Source organism: Hoplias malabaricus, chromosome 4, assembly GCF_029633855.1.
Source record: "Hoplias malabaricus isolate fHopMal1 chromosome 4, fHopMal1.hap1, whole genome shotgun sequence".
Classification (NCBI taxonomy): Eukaryota; Metazoa; Chordata; class Actinopteri; order Characiformes; family Erythrinidae; genus Hoplias; species Hoplias malabaricus.
Window position 1 is genome coordinate 23,755,782 of NC_089803.1, and position 13,569 is coordinate 23,769,350.

A 13,569-nucleotide genomic window follows, 5' to 3' on the forward strand; every position below is an offset into this window, starting at 1 on the left:
CATACCCAAAACCCCTCAAGGAACAGTCTCGTCTCCATGGCAATGAGTGGGGCATGGAAAAAAAAATATATAATTGCATAAGTGTTTCACTTGGACGCGATTTTAAAGGCCCTTTAGCAGCTTAAGAAATGAGTTTGAGGCGTATGGTGAATTAATGATTTTACCACATTTTTTGATGCAGAACAAATACTTTGACCGGCAAGTACTGTGCCTGTAGTTTATCTTTAGCCTCAGCTGTGCAAAATCAATACTGACAAACGACCCTCATAACAGAGAAAAACACCATGAGCTTCCGCACGTCTCCAAACAGGAAGCTTTACATAGCTCTCAGGAATGGTTGTATCTAGCACTATCTAGAACTGTACACTATACATTCTAAATATACTGAAGATGCTACAACCCCGAAATATCAGGCTTTAAACTGAATGAAATTAGTGCCATTGATTAAGCTGGAAGCATTTAGCAGTCATAAAAATCCATTTCTTTTTTTATTCATTAAACAGAGCTCTGATTCCTAGAGTCAGTAAAGAAATGGCTCTTTACAAGTTCCAAATGCTTTCCATTAACACAGTTTCTAAACATGATTTGGCCAAAAACATAACAAAATCCCAAACCCATTACACATTTACTGAGCATGATGAATTGTGTAATGAACTGTAATAACAAGCAGCCAATAAGAACATGCTTTTCTAATAGTAAAAGGGTTTTAAGCATAGTGTGACGTTAAGGTTTATTACTAAAAAAAAAGTGTGCTAGTGTTTTGAAAACAAAGAAAGGGAACATACTGGAGCAGGGTTGTACTGTGTGGTGTGGGACAGTATGGAGTTATTTGACACTTCTGGGCTTTGTCCAAGAAATGCATTCTCATTGTTGTGAGATTGGACAAGCTTTAGAGCATTCTGGCAAAACACCTTGTATCTAATGAGGAGCACATAGCTCCGTTTTTAAGAAAATGCATATGTAATATATATTGTATGGCTGCATTGTTTTAGAAACCCACTCAGCTTCACATTAAAACTCTGAGGCCAGGAGTCCAAGTGCACAAAACTGCCCTTTCCCTCTCTTGATGTATAATTATGTCCCTACTTCCCCATTACTCTGCATGATACTAGACAATGCAAACATCAGTTAGCCAACATAACAGAATCGGGGTGGTAGTTGAATGTATTTATAGGCAGAGCATGAACCGAAAATTTGTTTTAAAAATCCCTTTTAAAAGTTCTTTGCACATTAATCATTTATTATAGGATTCAAAATCCTTTGGCCCATAATTAGAGAGAATAGTTATTAAAAGTGTTTATCTAAAAGCAGCTGTAATATTTGTTCATTAGCTTTAAAATATGTAGAAATATGTAGAGACTGTGAATTTAAAAGCAGGCAAAGCAAAGGCTCATTGATTTTACCCATATGTTCACTCTTAGAGAGAGAGAGAGAGAGAGAGAGCGAGAGAGAGAGAGAGAGAGAGACAGAGAGAAGAAAGTAATAGTAGTAATGGAGGAATAATCTTTATAGCTGATAAAGTACAGGCTATGCCTGTATGTGTTTATGGAAGGACAACGGTGATGACAGTTGATGATGAATTGTTAACAAAGAAATACACACAAAATTTGTAAGTCATACACAAGAACCCTCTTCAGTTCAAACTTTTATGTGACGGTTGACCTCATCACTGTTGTGTCCTTTCAGTTAGTTACCTGATTGAAATCTCTGTGCTCCCTCCTTGATAACGCTATTTGTCTTTTAACTTCCCTTGCTCTAGCTAGTGATGAACCGTAAGTATTATAGCTAGGCTATAAATGTCAAAAAGGCAACCAGCAAATAAAAAAAGATAGCATCAGGAAGTCAGGCACTAGAGCTGTGTTCTTCTAACTGACAAATCCAATCCAAACCCTATAAACACTATACATTTTACTGTGTATTTCTACTCATTCAATTCTGTTTTCCAAAACAGCCATTTAGCACATCTTATTAATATTTGCATTTATAGCAAACATAAAGGAAGATAACAAAAAAATATTAACAATTAATAATTTACTTATATATTTTTTCATTTTTTGTTTCCATTCTTTCTGTGAAGAATATTTTTCTAAAACCACAAAGTTCAGTTTTAGAAGTTGGTTGTATTGCCTGCATGAGAACATAAGCAGATTCTTCCTGATTTGCATATTTAAAATTTTTCATATCTTTATTTTCTCTAATGCTCCGTATCTTTTCAGACTCACAGTGTTAAGTCACATGGACAGTTATACCTATATTTTATATGACCATCTCTTAATGACCGAAATCTGTTGTTTCATTCAGTCCCATTGTCACAGGTGTATAAAGTCACACACCTAGCCCTGCTGTCTGCTGTTACACACATTTGTGAAAGCTCACTGAAATCAAGGATGGTACTGTACTCTAAAAGAATGGCACTTGTACAACAAAACAGTTTGTGAAATTTCTTCTAGGATCAATATTTATGGTATTATTAAACATTGGAAGCATTTATGAACCACAGCAGCTCGGCAACGAAGTGACACATCATGTAAAGTAACAGAGCGAGGTTGCAGTGTCCTGAGGCACATATTGAGTTCCAAAAGTCCATTTGCATTAACATTAGCACAAAAAAAATGTTCACTGGGAGACTCATGGCATGGGTTTTCATGAACAAGCAGCTATATGCAAGTTTTATTTTAATATTGTAATGAATCATACTTCTCTTTTTGGCAGTTTGATGGATGAGTCTGGCAAAAATGTTTGGCAAATGCTGGGAAAATGTTACCTGCCTGAAAGTATTTTTCCAACTGTAAAGGGAGGGACAATGCTATGAGGTTGTTATTCAAGGGTTGGCCTAAGCCCCTTAGTTCTACTGAAGGGACATTTTAAAGACTTTACAGACATTTTGAACAATTGTATACTTTCAAATTTTTGAGAAGAATTTAAAAAGAATTTGACAGAGAGGCTCTTTTCTGTTCCAGCATGACTGTGCCCCAGTGCACAAAGCAAGGTCTATAAAGGCATGATTAGGCATGACCATGACTGGCTCCACAGAACCTTGACCTCAACCCCAACAAACATAGATAAAATAGAATGGCGAGTACGAGCTAGACCCTCTTGTCCAACATCAGTGTCTGAATTCACAAATGCTCTTCTGGATGAATAGGTAAACATTCCCACAGATACACTCCAGAATTGTATATAAAGTAAATATAAATACATATATGTAGTAAACATATAAGTAAATATCTGTTATAGTGCATACATGCATGTATGATACATAACTAAATATTTGGATATTTTTGAGTAATACTTTACAGTGATGCTTCAGGTGGTGTCACTGCCACACAGTCTTGAGGTCCAGGGTTTGAATCTTGCCTCTGGTCACTGTAAGGAATTTGGTGTGTTCTGGGTAATGCCATGTCATCTGCTTTATTGCAGCTAGGGTGCACATTCACACATCCATTCACACTGGTAACTATTTACATTTGCTGAATTCAGTCATTTAAAAAACCATTAAAAAACAGTTCTATTATATATTGTTCAATGTGTGTGTTATACATACGTGTGTGTATTTGTTGATATAAGATTGAAATATATGGGCCTACTTAGAGAGATTGCATAATATTTGATTATTGTATTCAGATCCAGAAATTGCACCATTAGTTTGGAGAGAATAAAGAAAAATTAAGAGGGAAAGAAGAGAACTTGGAAGAGGATTATCAACAGCACAGTAAAGGGCTTCACAGCTCCAGTCTTGGACACCCATTGATTTTCACAGTTGAGCATTTACCCCACTCATAGACACCTGCTTCAGCTCACAAATAGCTTGATAATTAGCTGCTGGGAAATCAATCATTTTGAATAAAGCATTAAAAAAAAATCCAACTGAGGAGGCCTGAGGGTCCCGAGGAAGGAAGAGTAAATCCCATGATGAAGTATATTAATCTGAACTCAGATATGGCAAGCAAGCATACAAGGAAAAGCCTACTTTAGGTTACTCTGGGTAATTTAGATGAAAAAAAAAGTAAGATTCAGAAAGTAATCTAGAAATGGGTCGTCACAGTACACCCACACACCCACCTACACACACACACACAGCATGTTCAGTTATTTTTTTATTGTGCGGTAGAAATAGACTGTGTGTTCGATTTCTATGGCCGGGGCTGTTTGCAGTTAATGGATGGGTGCCAAGCAATATTGCATTGTTTAACTGAGCGGAATGAACCATTGTTTAATCAATTAGAAATCAAGGGATTCAGCTGGAGGGTGCTCGATTATGGTAATGTGAGTGTGTGTGTGTGTGTGTGGGTGTGTGTGTGTGTGTGTGTGTGTGTGTGGGTTGGTTGGTTGGTTGGTTGGTTGGGTGTGACATGGAGGATAATATCAGTATAATGCAGTATAATATCAATGTACTGTGTTTTTCACTCTGTTTTTATACATTTAACAGATTGTACCTTTCCATATCCCATAATGATCCATATAATTATTTAAGTATATGTATGTGTGTTTGTGTCTCTCTCTGTGTGTGTGTGTGTGTGTGTGTGTGTGTGTGTGTGAGAGAGAGAGAGAGAGAGAGAGAGAGAGTACACACAATTGGCTAATTTATTTTGTTTTGTGGATATCTGAAATGAAGTGTATTATTAATAGGGAGTTCATCCCCTGTACTTCAGGAACAACGTCTTATTTCCTTGATGTTATTAACAAATGAGGAACACCTGTGTGAATCACATGATGAGAAGGGATGAATAGAAGAAGAGATGCACAAATCTAACTACACAGGACACATCACCGTAGGAACCTAGGGCAGATATCTAACATCCAATGCTGAGGTTTATGAGAACATCTGGAGTGTTTTGGTTTTGACTGAAAGTATCATAGAGGTTGATATGTACAAAAATACTTTAATACATCAATTCCCTCTAGAAACGTGTCTGGCAACACAAAGACTCTGAACACTGCTGCGAACATCAAAACACACTCATCAAACTAAAAACTGTTCAATGTAGTGGCCACCCCAATGTTCTGATTAGGTTTCTGTTTTAAGTGGTTTTCTTGCCATTAAAAAAAGACTTAAAGGGGACAGATGTCTGGTGAAGACTATTACCACAATTCACTGTGATCCTATGTGTTTCATACATAAACCAATGAGAATATGGAGGAAAATATATTCTGTACAATTTTTGGTACTGTATTAAAACTACACTATAATGAATGAAAACGAATTATTTTACATTATAAGGGATTTACTAATTATTAAATGTTGTTAACTCTACAGTTTGTGGGAATTGTCACTATGCTTTTATTTTTTCAGTGAATGGCTTGAACACTTTCACCTATTGTTTACCTTTCAGAAAAACTTTTAGGGCTTAGGACAAGTACTGGGACAGGGTCTAACTCAGTGTTCTAACATAATCAGCCTTTTAAGCAGAAATACATAAACCACAGTTGCTGATGAAGCACACTTTATACTATTTGATGTGACTGTGTTTAGTAATGTGTTTACATTTTCAGAGTTGGTAGCAGTGAAAAATTAAACATTCAGTTCCTAAAGGGCCACAAAACCATGTAATATTTAGCCAAAGTCCTCTGAGGAGGTGATAGCAGAAAGACAACAGCACAAACAGCCTAAAGCTGTGAGACACAACGCTGAAGATGGCTTTTATCCACCAGTTTCTTTCTGATTTTTGCTAGAAATGCAGTGGGTGCCCAAATCTAAGCCTCAGATGAACTCTGAGAGCTGTACACTTTCTGGATAAAATTGATCAATATATTTAGAACTACCCTGCTGAGTGTGGCAATATTTGGTAAACATTTGGTATTTGGAAAAATGGATCAATTCTTTTTAAAATATGTTAATAATCATTTTGATTTAATAATAATAATAAAAAGGTGGCCTCTGTCTTTTGCACAATCCTGTAAATATTGCCAGTGTTTGTGCAGTGTCTGCTTAGAGCATCAGCATTCTACGATATTTTCATTGTTATATAATTGACTGAGATAATGGTCAAAAATTACTAGATTCAAATGTGAATGTAAAAAATGGTGTAAAATGCCTTATAATATATACCACATATAACTGATTGTCATTTATTTTTTAATTGACATTGCTTTGCTAGTGATATGTGAATTTGTGTGTGTGTGTAAGAGAGAGAGAGAGAGAGAGAGAGAGAGATGACCAGATGTTTGGTTTTCCTCGAGTGGCTGTCATTGCAGAACAGGACACATCGTCCTAAGAAAAGTCACGTTGTGGAGTAGGATCTTGTGCAAGATGCTGGTGCTATGGGGTAGGGTATGAGACGAGAGATGAAACAGATGAAGGGGCTTGTTGAATTAGAATCGGTTAAAAACCACAATCTTGAGAGTGTGCCATTAGAGTGCTGTTTGAGTGCCATTACAAGGTTTAATACAATTTCTAATGACCATTCAGAATAAAAACAGTAATTAAACCACTGGGTCCCAGCGTATTCAGTGCTTGAATCCCTTATAAGAAATTAGAAATGTGTCCCAGTGGGTCAGTAAAGCCTCAGAATGTTCATATTTTTCTAATGAAAGCTGTAACACCAGACCATAATACAAAAAAAAAAAGCAAAAACTAATGTCTCCCATTCATTTTGACCATTAATGACACTGAATTTGTTCCTTTTATTAAAACAGCTACATCACTTTGGGTAAATAAAATCATGCTAGTTTGATTTCCCCGTGATGGTAGAAACCACAGGAGAAATTAGACTCAGCAAGAGAGTACACACATGAGAAAGAGAGAGAGAGAGAGAGAGAGTCTGATTCCGCCAGTCATAGTCCCCCTGGCCTTGCTTTGGACATTATCTGACATGGCTGTAATGACAGACCAATGACAGTGCCATCAATAGGCCAAAATAACCTGTCAAAGGTGCCTGGGGACGCCCAAGTGTTTTCTGATAGCACTGAGTGTGTCCTACTCTGAGCTTAATGGAACTATGGAGGTTGCACTGTCACAAAAAGGCACTATGTCACAAAAAAAGGTGACATATGAGTAGATAGTTCATAAGAATCATATCCTGTGAAGCAACAGCTCGCACTGACCAGTACCCACCAGGTCTGACAGGGTAGAGGTTCTTCCAGGTTTCCCCTTAAAGCACACGCCGTATTCTTCCAACTCGCACAGCCGGAAAGTGAGGATGCAGCCTTTTGGCACAGTCCACAGTAAAGCTTCAGTGTAAACACATATACACCACACACAAAGACAAATACAAGATGCATACGAAAGGAAAAGGAATCAACAGTTAAAAGACTTGTATTTATTTATTTAGATAGACTATCTAAAAATATCCACCAGGTCATGTCTTTTTCATAGTATTTTGGCATATTCAGAATTGAAAATATGACAATATGTGTTTGTTAATATCTTTATCATGCAAGTGAAAAAGTCTCAGAACCTCATGTTAATGCTATTCAGTATTAGCAGATACCCATATCATATACTGAGTCAAATCTGATCTCTCACCTGGACAATTTATAGGTTTTTACGTATTCATTTGTGAGCACATACCACATACAGCGCCCTGCAGAATTAATGGCATCCTAGGTTTTAAAAAAGTCTGTGATTTATTGACAGTAATCAATATAGCCTTTTACAACAATTTCAATAGGAACATTGTTTAAAGGGATAAATACTGAAAATGACAGGAAATGATTATGAACAATTGAATTTGACACACATTAAACTAGTATTTTCAAAAAGCAGCCTTCTCAGATTTCAAGGGTAGAAACTCAAGGTTACATGCAGGGAAACATCTTATTTATTAAGATTACGGTGAAGGATTATTAACTTTCCTAAGTCGATCAGTGACTTATAAAATAGTACAGTTTTATGACGATAATTAAGTTTCAAACACAATGAATTGTGATTTTTTTCAGCCTCAACAGGCAACAGAAAGGATGCTTTGAAGCATAAGATCTCTACGAATGCTTTACTTTTGTGTTACAGAATTGTTTTAGGAATGATGAGCAGAATTGTTTTAGGAATGATGAGCTATGGAAGGAAACTAGAAAGAATCAAAGTGATGGAGAAATCAGTTGTAGTCCCTCAGGAAAGTATGGTGGTTGGTCTCTGATGTTTTGGGGGCTGATTACAAAGGCCCTGGAAAAAGTACTTCAAACTCCTAATACCAGAAGATTTTACACCAGAATCTGGGCTGTAGGTGTGCCCCAATGGGATCAAAGCACACCTTCAAATCCACAGTAGACTGGTGTAAGAGCCACAAAATTAAGCTTTGGCAGTGGCCACCGCAATGCCCTCAACTAAACTGAATTATAAACCTGCAGAGCGGTGTAAGTCCCAGCATCAGGCACACAGGTCAAGGACTGGGAAAGACCTGGAGATGTTTTGTATGGAGGGGTGGTCTCAGATTGCTTTGTATATGTTCTCCCCCCTCATTCAGCATGACTCAGAAATGATCCAGTGCTGTTATTTTGACAGAAGTAGAGGATGCAAAAAGCAATGAATACAGGGATGCCTACAGTTAACGTGGACAAGGGAGGTGTTTATAGATTTAAAAGGTGTTTCATTCTGTTAATGTTTATGAAGCTGATCATTTTGGCTTTGTGGCTTATCTTCACCATAAATACTGCTAATGGTACAACATGTATTCACTCACATACAGCAGTCTATGGCTAAAGCCACTCAATGTTAAGACACTTTCTCAAAGTATAATATGCATTAGAATGCTGAGAATTATCTATGAGCTTGTGTAAGTGCTGTGATGAAATGAGTTAATTAGAAAGCCTTTCACAGATAAGAGTGGAGAGGACCAGTTACAAGGACTTTCTTTTTTTTGGGGGTGAATCAGACGTACATTTTTTTTAAAACCCAGAGTCTACAAAACCCCAGCAATGTCACAGTGCTTTTCTCTTTGACTTGTTTCATTTTTGTCCCCCATCCCTGTTTCTTACAAGATAATGTCTTGAGAGATAAAGTCCCAGAATGCAGTGCAAATCTGAGTCGCCCTGTGCTGTTCTCTTTTCTTTTCATGCCTTCTATCTCTCTCTCACTCGTACCCACCCCCCGCCCTCTGCCTGTGGGTCACTGGGGGGCGGGACTCAGCTTGTGGTGTCTCAGTGTGATTCTCTTCAGGTCACAGCCCTTTCATAAACACAATATAAATTTTTGTTGACCTTTAAAACTTGCTTTGACCTTGTGACCGGTGTTTACTGCTGTATGGGAATCACATATTAAAAGAAAAGGAAAACTATAGCCATGCCCCCTCTTCCCTCGGCCACTATAAATCTCCCTCACTGATTCTGCTATAACAGCACATGATAAGTCTACAAAACTGTACAACACAGTAAAAATACCCGTTTTCTTTTCTAAGATCATTTTTTAAAACACAATACTATAGGTTCGCCTGTAAGTTTTCTATAAACATGATGTTTCTTTTCTGTCTGTTGACACAAACTCATTTATTAGCTGTGTTTGTAGATCTACTTTTTTAGTACTTAGACAATGTGTGTTTTTTGGTGTTTAAAGAAGTAGAGTTTTGTTTCCTGGCAATGTTCAGTATCTATTTAAGTAACATATTTTCACCTGTCTATAGATGGACGTTCATTTTTAAAGGCACAACAGCACCTGCATCTTTTTTTATAATCTACTATAAACATGGCTTCTCACATTTTACTTTGTCAAACATTATAACGTACCTTTTATAACAGCCTCGCTACACTATGAGGTAAAAGTACAAATCATAATAAACAAGGAAAGGTTCATTTAAACACAGCTGTTGTAAATAATTACATTATTTTACGCAGATTAAGGAAACATGTTGGACTTAAACTTGTGTTGGATTTTGTCAAGATCAGTTAGCCAAATGCATTAGTGTTAAATCGTAGCCTAAATAGCACACAACACCCTTTCCCTTTTTTTCCAGGTCTAGTGCCTTATGGCGCCTATTATCCTCTGCACAATGTATTCAAATTCTGAGTGCATTGCTGCTTTAGGGCATTCCATTAGAATCCCAACACTGTTCTCACCTCCTCTTTCTCCTTCGCTGAGTGGCTGCTTTCATGCATGTCACTTACAGGCAGTGTTTATTGGCTAGGGTGAATCTTAACTGAAATAAAAACTGAAGTCAGAGACATGAACTGAATCACAAATGACTCCCTTTTTTAACATGTAGTGCGCTACATCCACTCTAAAACAACCACTCGGTTGTTAAATCAGGTCCTGGCTTGAATATATGGCTAAGAAAAATGTTAATTAGTATAAGAGAATCTTCATTATGCAGTCGTCCCTTAAGAACAATCAATGGGTAATGTTCTGTAGGGAAACAAAAGTGGTTCAGCTAAAAGAACTCTGTTTTGGCACCTTTAGTTTTGGGTAGTAGGCATAAGTAGTGCACAAACTGTGCACTGGACTTCAGTGAAAATTAAAGTGCAAGGAGCACAACAGTTTCTGGAAGCCCTCTCTCACAGCGGGTTGGTAGGATGGATTCACTCACAAAAATAAATAACTAAAAATAAAAATAAATAAACAAATACAAAGACACTTGGAATTGACTTAATTTTATTTAAATGAAAGTGTTGCATGAAATTAAATGATCTGCGTTCAGAGATATAATTCGAGTAACATGTACTCATCGTCAAATCATATCTCTGGATGTAGATTATTTAAACGCATGCAAACAAATTAAGTAAATTCAAAGAGTCTTTTTTTTTTTAGTGATCTTTCTCTTTCCATCACACTGCGTAACAGTGGCGTAGCCAGTATCTCCATTAACTGATGTCACAGAACTGTCAGTCAGTTTCTACTCCAAGCATGCTGAGCTTGATGATGATGATGTGTCACATAGAAATGGCACTTTACATGTTTGAAGGAAACATTTGTTAGGGTTCTGATGGGCATCATGAAGGCAATTTGGGAAAAGATGAAACTTAGCCAGCAGAGGGAATGGGCAAGGGCTTATTTGAGGAGAAATATGTGGTAAAGGATGGGAGGGAGTGGGGTGTGGGGGGGTACATTGGGGTGTACAAAGTCCAAAGCATTTGTAAGCATTTTCTAGATTTAGTAATCGATAAATAATGCTAAATGTGATCACTGAACAGTGTTCTTTTACAAGCGTGTTGAGCATCGGTTTCTTGAATGTTCCAGTGATATTTTGGGAGCAGTAGTTTGAAGTGGTGTCACTTCACATCTCTCAGAGAAATAACTCACTAGCCTTTCAGCTTGGTAGCACTGCATGATTAGGGCAAATCTAGCTAGTGAATGAAATGGGCAATGACTTAAAAATTAAAATATATATAAGTTAGGTTCAGTGAGTGGTGCTCATTGGAAGTTTAATTGTAAACTGTTAATGAGCTGAAAAGTGATGGTACAACTCCTGCACTCCAAGACCAGACTTACTACTTCATCTGTATCCAGGCAGCCAGACTGCGCTGATTGTATTTAGTGTTCCTGGAGAGAGTTTAGTGGAGAGAAGAGGAGAGGAGCACACCAGTTTTTTTTTTTTTTCCATTTAATGTTTTCAGTGTGCAGACAGCATTCCTCTCTGTGCCCTGTAACCCTGAACCAAGGATAATCTTTCCAGCTGTCATCCCTCTCCCCTCCAGCTCATAGGACTTTTCTCAATTGCTTTAACAAGATTCTGAAACAGAAGTTCACATTTTCAGCACAATTAAACCAGTCTGCTCAGAGGATCCTCAAAAATTCACCTCATTAAAACATTATTCTGTAAAAGAAAAAAAAAACACAATGTGCTATTATTGTAGAGCTGAAAGGCTTCAGAAAGTATTACATTACTGCTGATATATTTTAGCCCACAGGAAAGGTGTTAGTCTTACAGGGCCAAAAGTGATTTTGCGACAAGAACATTTATGAGAATTCTGGGGCTAAATTAAATGGGAGCACAGCCTTATTAAAGTAAGTATAAATTAAATTATGACATTTCTGAACTAATCCAACACTGAAACACACAAAGTCACAAAGGCAATCCTCTATATTCAGTATTGTCCAGAAGACAAAAATTTAGGTCCTACAAAAAATGTAAGTATGTAGAGACGTGGTGGTTGTATAATAATCATTGTCTGTGCACTTGATTATTCATAACATTAAAAGGGCACAGCCTTGATGAATTTGGGGGTGGGTTTTTAAGCAGAAGTACTATTGAATCACAACCAGCACCAAAGGCTATGTGACCATGTTTACTGCAGGCCCTACGTAGTCCCTTAATGACCGCTTCATTAACATCTATACGCATGAGATATCTTACATTTTCTAGAGTTAAATGGAATAAAACTAACTTTTACGTCTAATAACACTTTGCACGTACAATGCTTTACAGATTATTAAGTAGGTGTATGCCAATGGTCCTAACTTCAAAGATGAAACTGACTAAAGCATCCTTTATGATGTCTGACACTTGGTGGAATAAGCCTTTACAGTTGTATATGTCTATGAAAGTTATTCTTATGGGCTTATGCAGTTTTATACAGACTTAAGAAGGATATGGAAATACTGCTACTCTCTTTAAAACAATGGACTTGAAAGAACAAAACAGATTACATTCTACTCACAATTCAAAATATCTACTATGTCTTTATTCCACCTCGAGTCAATAACACCCTCTAAAGCTAACCTCAGTATTGATCTTCACTGCAGGAGAAGGTTTCATCTTTAATTCAAATCTATAAAACTACTGAAATCAGTTATGAGAATCCATGAGCGGTGATCACTTCTAATGGTTTCATACTCATTACACACTTGTCCCCTTGTCTCTGTTCTAATCTAAAGTTAGACTAATGCCATTAGTTTGGGGGTTATTGCTGTGAAGGAAAGTGGATAGCAGAGAAAGTGCCTTGTCGTTGCAGAATAAAGAATGTGTTTTCTATGGAGCCACTAAGGTGAAATAATAACGATCATTTGTGAGTTATTGCCACAAAATAAAATACTAATGCACAAATCAATATATGGATTCCCAGTAAGCATCATTTTTTATGGTCGTTAATGAACATATTCATGGATATTATCGTGTGGTCAGATACATACCATTGTGGCCTCAGTGTATGATGACTTCTGTCCACCATACTGTAGCAAAGACATTGATGAGGGAGAGGAAAGCATAACAGTGGATTTAACAAAATAAAAATATAAGATAATGGACTGATTTATACCAACAAGATACTACCCTCCGACATAGAACAAGAGTCTTCTCTACCGGGTTTGTGGGGCATGCCCTGAGTAGCTCTGATTAGCACCGCCCCCAAGCTGGGGGGCCGTAGTGGACACCACAATGTATAATATGTTGCCACCAGTCATTTAACTCCATAGGTCTCTATTTATTAATTTATGGCATACTCACATTAATTATAAAACATTATTCATGACACCTTAGCAGCTTCATAGTTTTCACATGTGACCAATGTACCCCGGTTTAGAACTGTGTCAAAGCAATTCAGAAAAGGCTTTTATTGTGTTCTTAATCACACTCTCCTCCTCACTTATCACACATCTACAACTGGTGTGTTCTCTCTCTCTCTCTCTCTCTCCCTCTCTCTCTCTCTCTGCAAAATAAACGTGGCAAAAACAATTCTTTGGTGTGAAGCTATAGAAGAACCCCT